This window comes from Schistocerca cancellata, chromosome 5 (genome assembly GCF_023864275.1).
Source record: "Schistocerca cancellata isolate TAMUIC-IGC-003103 chromosome 5, iqSchCanc2.1, whole genome shotgun sequence".
Lineage (NCBI taxonomy): Eukaryota > Metazoa > Arthropoda > Insecta > Orthoptera > Acrididae > Schistocerca > Schistocerca cancellata.
Genome location: NC_064630.1, coordinates 44,371,569 through 44,380,561, shown reverse-complemented (window position 1 = coordinate 44,380,561; position 8,993 = coordinate 44,371,569). Strand labels below are relative to the sequence as shown.

General features: G+C 42.6%; 1 non-coding gene across 1 annotated transcript; it reads left to right on the top strand.

Annotated features, from left to right (window-relative positions):
• The first annotated feature begins 8,679 nt into the window (after nt 1–8,679).
• Nucleotides 8,680–8,753, top strand: Trnai-uau (transfer RNA isoleucine (anticodon UAU)). The gene has a single exon. It is a non-coding gene; the product is annotated as a tRNA-Ile (tRNA).
• The last annotated feature ends 240 nt before the right edge of the window (nt 8,754–8,993 follow it).

Below are 8,993 nucleotides of genomic sequence, written 5' to 3'. Positions count from 1 at the left end.
TATGTATTCGCAATACATTACATTTGTCTATGTTAATGGTCAGTTGCCACTCCCTGCACCAAGTGCCTATCCGCTGCAGATCTTCCTGCATTTCGCTACAATTTTCTAATGCTGCAACTTCTCTGTATACTACAGCATCATCCGCGAAAAGCCGCATGGAACTTCCGACACTATCTACTAGGTCATTTATATATATTGTGAAAAGCAATGGTCCCATAACACTCCCCTGTGGCACGCCAGAGGTTACTTTAATGTCTGTAGACGTCTCTCCGTTGATAACAACATGCTGTGTTCTGTTTGCTAAAAACTCTTCAATCCAGCCACACAGCTGGTCTGATATTCCGTAGGCTCTTACTTTGTTTATCAGGCGACAGTGCGGAACTGTATCGAACGCCTTCCGGAAGTCAAGAAAAATAGCATCTACCTGGGAGCCCGTATCTAATATTTTCTGGGTCTCATGAACAAATAGAGCGAGTTGGGTTTCACACGATCGCTGTTTCCGGAATCCATGTTGATTCGTACATAGTAGATTCTGAGTTTCCAAAAACGACATGATACTCGAGCAAAAGACATGTTCTAAAATTCTACAACAGATCGACGTCAGAGATATAGGTCTATAGTTTTGCGCATCTGCTCGACGACCCTTTTTGAAGACTGGAACTACCTGTGCTCTTTTCCAATCATTTGGAACCTTCTGTTCCTCTAGAGACTTGCGGTACACGGCTGTTAGAAGGGGGGCAAGTTCTTTCGCGTACTCTGTGTAGAATCGAATTGGTATCCCGTCAGGTCCAGTGGACTTCCCTCTGTTGAGTGATTCCAGTTGCTTTTCTATTCCTTGGACACTTATTTCGATGTCTGCCATTTTTTCGTTGGTGCGAGGATTTGAAGAAGGAACTGCAGTGCGGTCTTCCTCTGTGAAACAGCTTTGGAAAAAGGTGTTTAGTATTTCAGCTTTACGCTTGTCATCCTCTGTTTCAATGCCATCATCATCCCGGAGTGTCTGGACATGATGTTTCGAGCCACTTACTGATTTAACGTAAGACCAGAACTTCCTAGGATTTTCTGTCTAGTCGGTACCTAGTATTTTACTTTCGAATTCACTGAACGCTTCACGCATAGCCCTCCTTACGCTAACTTTGACATCGTTTAGCTTCTGTTTGTCTGAGAGGTTTTGGCTGCGTTTAAACTTGGAGTGAAGCTCTCTTTGCTTTCGCAGTAGTTTCCTAACTTCGTTGTTGTACCACGGTGGGTTTTTCCCGCCCCTCACAGTTTTACTCGGCACGTACCTGTCTAAAACGCATTTTACGATTGCCTTGAACTTTTTCCATAAACACTCAACATTGTCAGTGTCGAAACAGAAATTTTCGTTTTGATCTGTTAGGTAGTCTGAAATCTGCCTTCTATTACTCTTGCTAAACAGATAAACCTTCCTCCCTTTTTTTATATTCCTATTAACTTCCATATTCAGGGATGCTGCAACGGCTTTATGATCACTGATTCCCTGTTCTGCACTTACAGAGTCGAAAAGTTCGGGTCTGTTTGTTATCAGTAGGTCCAAGATGTTATCTCCACGAGTCGGTTCTCTGTTTAATTGCTCGAGGTAATTTTCGGATAGTGCACTCAGTATAATGTCACTCGATGCTCTGTCCCTACCACCCGTCCTAAACATCTGAGTGTCCCAGTCTATATCTGGTAAATTGAAATCTCCACCTAAGACCATAACATGCTGAGAAAATTTATGTGAAATGTATTCCAAATTTTCTCTCAGTTGTTCTGCCACTAATGCTGCTGAGTCGGGGGGTCGGTAAAAGGAGCCAATTATTAACCTAGCTCGGTTGTTGAGTGTAACCTCCACCCATAATAATTCACAGGAACTATCCACTTCTACTTCACTACAGGATAAACTACTACTAACAGCGACGAACACTCCACCACCGGTTGCATGCAATCTATCCTTTCTAAACACCGTCTGTGCCTTTGTAAAAATTTCGGCAGAATTTATCTCTGGGTTCATCCAGCTTTCCATACCTATAACGATTTCAGCTTCGGTGCTTTCCATCAGCGCTTGAACTTCCGGTACTTTACCAACGCAGCTTCGACAGTTTACAATTACAATACCAATTGCTACTTGGTCCCCACATGTCCTGACTTTGCCCCGCACCCGTTGAGGCTGTTGCTCTTTCTGCACTTGCCCGAGGCCATCTAACCTAAAAAAACCGCCCAGCCCACGCCACACAACCCCTGCTACCCGTGTAGCCGCTTGTTGCGTGTAGTGGACTCCTGACCTATCCAGCGGAACCCGAAACCCCACCACCCTATGGCGCAAGTCGAGGAATCTGCAGCCCACACGGTCGCAGAACCGTATCAGCCTCTGATTCAGACCCTCCACTCGGCTCTGTACCAAAGGTCCGCAGTCAGTCCTGTCGACGATGCTGCAGATGGTGAGCTCTGCTTTCATCCTGCTAGCGAGACTGGCAGTCTCCACCAAATCAGATAGCCGCCGGAAGCCAGAGAGGATTTCCTCCGATCCATAGCGACACACATCATTGGTGCCGACATGAGCGACCACCTGCAGATGGGTGCACCCTGTACCTTTCATGGCATCCGGAAGGACCCTTTCCACATCTGGAATGACTCCCCCCGGTATGCACACGGAGTGCACTTTGGTTTTCTTCCCCTCCCTTGCTGCCATATCCCTAAGGGGCCCCATTACGCGCCTGACGTTGGAGCTCCCAACTACCAGTAAGCCCACCTCTGCGACTGCCCAGATCTTGCAGACTGAGGGGCAACCTCTGGAACAGGACAAGCAGCCATGTCAGGCCGAAGATCAGTATCAGCCTGAGACAGAGCCTGAAACCGGTTCGTCAGACAAACTGGAGAGGCCTTCTGTTCAGCCCTCCGGAATGTCTTTCGCCCCCTGCCACACCTTGAGACGACCTCCCACTCTACCACAGGTGAGGGATCAGCCTCAATGCGGGCAGTATCCCGGGCAACCACAGTCGTAGTCCGATCGGGGGATGCGTGGGACGAGCTGGCCGTCCCCGACAAACCCCCATCCGGACCCCCACAGTGATGCCCATTGGCAACAGCCTCAAGCTGTGTGACCGAAGCCAACACTGCCTGAAGCTGGGAGCGAAGGGATGCCAACTCAGCCTGCATCCGAACACAGCAGTTGCAGTCCCTATCCATGCTAAAGACTGTTGTGCAAAGAAAGTCTGAACTAATCTACAGAGAGCGCAAACAAAACGACACAAAATTGAAACGGTTATTAAAATACAAGATCGCCTAGTAAATGCAGTAATGCTGCCACTTGTGCACTGCTGACACACTGCTCAGCAGCGGAAGGAGACTACGCGATTTAACACTATTCGAGTACTAAAACGCTATGCTACAACTCTCAAATACTATAATACGCCCGAAATTTATGAATTAAGCAATGCAAGTACCAAAAACACGCAAAGAAATTAAGAATTAAACTATGTAACAAATGAGTGAGCTAGGAGTATACGACTTGCTGCTGCAGCTGCTTATCCAACGGCGGCAGGGAGCACATTGACTGTGACCAACCGACACTGGCCGTTCAAAACAAAAACAAATGACAGACGACTATGCGAATTTACACTATTCAGGTACTAAAACGCGATGCTACAACTCTCAAATACTATAATACGCCAGAAATTTATGAATTAAACAATGCAAGTACCAAGAACACGCAAAGAAATTAAGAATTAAACTATGTAACAAATGAGTGAGCTAGGAGTATACGACTTGCTGCTGCAGCTGCTTATCCAACGGCGACAGGGATGTGAATTCGAAGTCGGATTTCGAATCCGTGGTAACAGAGCCAAACAAGGTAAAATATGCTACGAAATATAATCCCAAAACGGAAAGAGGAACAGTGTTTAGTAGTTGACCCAGAAGCAGCAAGAAAGGCAATTATATTCTGCTGTTCATGTGATTGTGATCTAAAAATTACGTCTGAGAAAAGTGATGTAGTGAAGCACACGAGTGGTAAGAAGCGTGTAATAAATTGTGGTGCCCAGCAAAGGCCACCAAAACTTACCGGTATGTCATCAGCTAGTGGCAACTCAAGATTACATGACACAGTTAAGGCCAGTGAAATTCGCATTGTTAGTTTAGTTGCAGAGCATGATTTACCACTTCAGGTTATTGAACATTTAGCGAAACTCACCCAAGTAATGTGTCCTGAGTCACAAGTTGCAAAACATATTCATTGCGGCAGAACAGATGTAGCTGGAATTATAAATAATGTCACAACCAAGGGAAGATTAGTGAAACTAATTTACACCCTTCAGACGGATAAATTTAGCCTCATTGTTGACGAATCAACAGACCAGGGGCGCATGGGGTGTACCGGTATAAGACATCTGTGTTAGGCGGTACGTGTCCTAAGTGAAGGAAACTAAGTAATTGATGCCCTCCTAAAATTGATTTCTCTTATTGGTTCTACTAGTGACATGTTATGTCAGGAGACTTAAGGTCTTCTGTGACAATATTTCTTACCAAGAGATTTGGTTGGTTTCGCAGTGGATGTAGCGAGTGTTATGTTAGGGGCGCATCATTCCTTATCCACTTTGCTTAAGCAAGATATTCGAGACCTGTTCATTTGCGCTATACTCTTCTTACGCTTGCTTAACCTTTCCTAGAGGCATTGAAAACCTAGCGAGGGGCGTGTATAATTATTTCCAGTGTATCCCTAAGCTCATTCGTAAACTTAAAGAGTTTCAGAACCGAACAAACTACTTCATACCATCCACAAACGCTGCTTCTCTTTACATATGCTTGTATCCACGTTTCTTGACCAATATCATTCTCTGAAACTGTTTTTTTATCGATGCTGTGGCTAGCGACAGACTTCTGGCAAGCGACACAATTCTGCAGAAATTGAAATATAGTACTACAAGACACTTTCTTACTCTTTTGAATTTAGTGTTGCCTGTCTTCAACACGTTTAATCTTAAGATGCAGGCAGGGTCGCCTCAAATCCAGACCATGTATAGTGATTTTGGGGTAAATTTGGGAATGGCGTTAGAATTTTACATGAAGGAAAACTATCTAAAATCAACTACCTTAAAAGAAATTCAGTATCGAAATTAGACTCATTTTATGTCTCTTGATGAAGTGCATTTAGGAGCAAGGGTTTCGTAGATCATTGACAAAAATTCATATCTGACTTGTGATCAATTGAAGAACTTTAAACTTCGACGCTTAGACTTTTTGACTGAGAGTACTCAACAGATATTCAAACGGTTTCTTTTCAGTGATAATGTTATGAAAGATTTGGAGGCACCTGACCCAATTTGCCTTAGAGACAAGAGAATTCGACAGTTTCCAGTCTCGCATCAAAGTTTCCATGTTTAACTAAAATGCAATACAAGAAATTGACACTGAATGGAGGCTACTGAGAAATGCCGAGGCAGAATCGAAGAGTACAGATATGGATGAATTCTGGAATGCTGTCCGTAAGCTGAAACGAGTAGATGGAACACCTGTGTTCCCCTAGTTATCAGCCATGATGATGTCACTGGTGTCATCGGAAAGAATATTTTCGACAACAAACAGAATGAAAGGTAATGTAAGAAACAGATTGAGCACTAGAACGATAACAGGACTTTTAAATTATAATAGGAATACGAGATTTGAGCCCTGTTGCAACTTTCTTGTTGGCACGGAATTTCTACGTCTGATGACTAATGTCATTTACAAGGACGACGAAGAGGAATAAGAAGAAGCCTAGACAGGTGAATGAAAGTAGTACAATTTTCTCTCAACGACGCTGTTTGTTATATTAACCGATAAATGGTATGGCTGGATCATGTGGACTGGAATTTTGTTTTTTGTTTAGTTTTAATGTCTGCAACACTGTAGCACCGCAGTTCTCGTAAGGTAATGGTACAATCCGACATGTCTGAACCCATCCTGAAATTTTTATGCAGGAAGAGTACAACGAAGAAATGCAGTGTAAAAATTTTAGCTGCTTAAATGCACTACAAGAATTTCTTTAAACGCTAACCTAAAGAGCCTACTTACAACAGCCATTCCCTCCTAGCGTGCAACTCGGCCGTGAGAAGAGAGCTTAGCGCACATATCCAGGATGACACAGACGAATTTTTAGCACATACACCACACAAAATAGCCTGTATCAAATACGTTTTGAATGACTGTTAGCTTATATCGACAACTAAAATGTTGCAAGAGTAATTCTTGCAAAAGTGACTAGCAGATAGGAATAAAGCCTGTGTTTTATGTTTCATTACGGACGACTTCCATCAATCGGACTTTGATTTGTCGAAATGTAATACTTCTCAGGCAGACATCATTTTATAACTTTCCTGTAGTAAGGTTATTATCCTTATTATTTTTTATTTTCTGACTATACACCAATTTTTCTTTCGATTGGGCCAGACTGACCTAACATACACAGAATGAAATTTTTCTAACGATATATTTTCTTTCATGCTAGACTGAATTCCGTTGCCTTCTCATGATGAAATAAAAAATCCAACTCTAAACTCGATGAATGTGTATAGTCAATAAATGCTTGATCAAGTAGAGAGTGAGTTAAGCTTCAACAATGACTTGGATCTTGCTTAAAATTATAGAATAAAATCATGGCCGTGATTCAGAGCTTGGCGAGGAAGAGGAAAATGAAAATGAGGCGGAAAATGGAGAGATGTTAGAAGCAACTAGATCAAACGACAGAAAAACGAAAGTTTACTGCAGCACACCAATATCCAGTGACTGTTGGAAAAAGTTTGTAGAAAATATGTATAAAACACTGTTTGGTTTTGTTTACTTCCTGGTTATATTATTTCATTGCAAAGAATCCTACTTCTATAATACATTAATAATTCCTGACTCAACAATTTTATTACAGTAAAAAGATACCAATTCTTTTTACACAAAATTGTTGTTACATTAAAACATTTATTCAAGGAAAAAATGTATAGAGTTCATTGTAAGTCATTTTCTTAAGTATGTTCACCATAAAAATTAATAACTATTAAGATTAAATTGACTATATGAGACAGTTTTATTTTCAGTCCTTATTTACGGGCAGAGGGTTATCCGAAACTTTTCCTATAGCTTCCGCAATTTTTAGGCACTATCTTCCGAAAAAGAAAAATTCGGATTTGGCAACAATGACCGTCAGTTGTGTTTTGGGTTGTGAGATGTGTGCGCGTATGTGTTGTGCTTAGACAGAAACACACCTTAATTTATGGCAGTGTTCTTATTTTTCGGTAAAGCTTTAAACTGAACTTCGACGCGCATACTATGATATCAAATGTAAGATTGTATGAATACTGTGAGCTTTGTGGAGTACTAGCCTACAAACAGCAGTGAAAATGAGCACGCAAATGGACATTGCTCGTGGTTAGAACCGAACTGTTCTGCACGTTTCGCAAGTATACAAACTGACGTAATTTAAAATTATTATCTTGTCTGTAACTTAATGAGCTGTCGTGCGTGTTAAGATATTAGCTGTCACCGTGGAGAATTTTAAACGGCTCGTTACGTGTGGTACTGTTTTTCGCCAGAACTTTGAATTCGCGATCGTGATTGCTGAAAGTAGACGGGCAGTGATATCGCGTTCGGCAGGTCAAAGTAAATATTGTACTTCAACTGTGTACGGGGCGTTGATAACGCAGCAGTGTGTGTAAGGGACGCTATTCTCGCGCACGTTGTACTACAACGAGTATGTGCGACCAGCTAATGGCAATAGGAATACAACGGAAGGTAATATTGCCTGGAGAATCACACACTGAGGAGGAGTCGTATCCAATGTAATTTCGTGACGGTGGAGCTATAATAATTACGCTGCCAGAACCAACAAGCTGTCGCTAACGGAAGAACGTAATGGCTACAAAAACACAAGCTGCAATGCAATGCGCTCTCCCCTTGTAAAGACTCAGAGAATATCGTGTAGTTTCAAATGTAACCTTTTACTCTTTTCTCACAAACAATGTTGAAATTGTTGACCCACCATTAATAGTAGTCTTTGCTATTTGCTACCACTCTCTTATTTATTTATTTTATTGTAGTTGATTTTGCATGTGATTTAGTATTGTTTCGGAGGGGATGTGTCTTCATGCAAGTGTGTACTGTTTTCATTGGGTACATTTACGTTGTTTTGTTGTAGTATGTGCTATTATTTTGGAGGGTGTGTGTTTTCGTGCAAGTGTGTAGTATTTTCATTGGGTGCACTTACGTCGTTTTGTTGTAGTATGTAGTATCCCGCATAAGTTACGGCGTCCGCCGTGAAATTCCCAGCGCCGACCAATTACAATACGGCGGCCTGTCCGCCATTGGTACAAGGCAGACAGCAGGTGAGAATTCTGAATGGGACAACTGTCAGCTACGTAAACTGTGTTTACATTCAATAAGACGGCATGCCATACCATCAATGATATCCGTTCTTTCGGAACAGATACTACCTTCATATATCGTTAAAATATGGCTACCTGGCCATTGACCTTCTTGTGTGAACGCACACGTTATGGCCCAACTCGTACGGGACTTCGTAGATTAATCTGCCACGAGTAATGGGCAAACATCTATTAGGCGCACTAAGAACGTAATGGTGTGGACATGTTGGGAATGTGGGTCTCACGGGGAGAGTGCAAGGGATAAGTCCCTGCAGGCGCACTATCCTCTGTGACCTCGATGGCTCAGATGGATAGAGCGTCTGCCATATAAGCAGGAGATTACGGGTTCGAGTCCCGGTTGGGGTACACATTTTCGACATGTCCCCAATGATGTATATCAACGCCTGTTTTCAGCTACGGTGTCGATTTAACTTGGAGCACTGGGATAAGATTAAAATCACTTTGGACCTCTGAAGACGCCACTGCGGCTGTTTGTTCCATCCCTTGCTGCTTATTCACAGAGCTGATGTATCGAAGTTCGTGAGCCAATCTTCAGCGTGTGTACCAAATGGCTCGATGCCACATGGCCGTTTCCTGAACATCCGC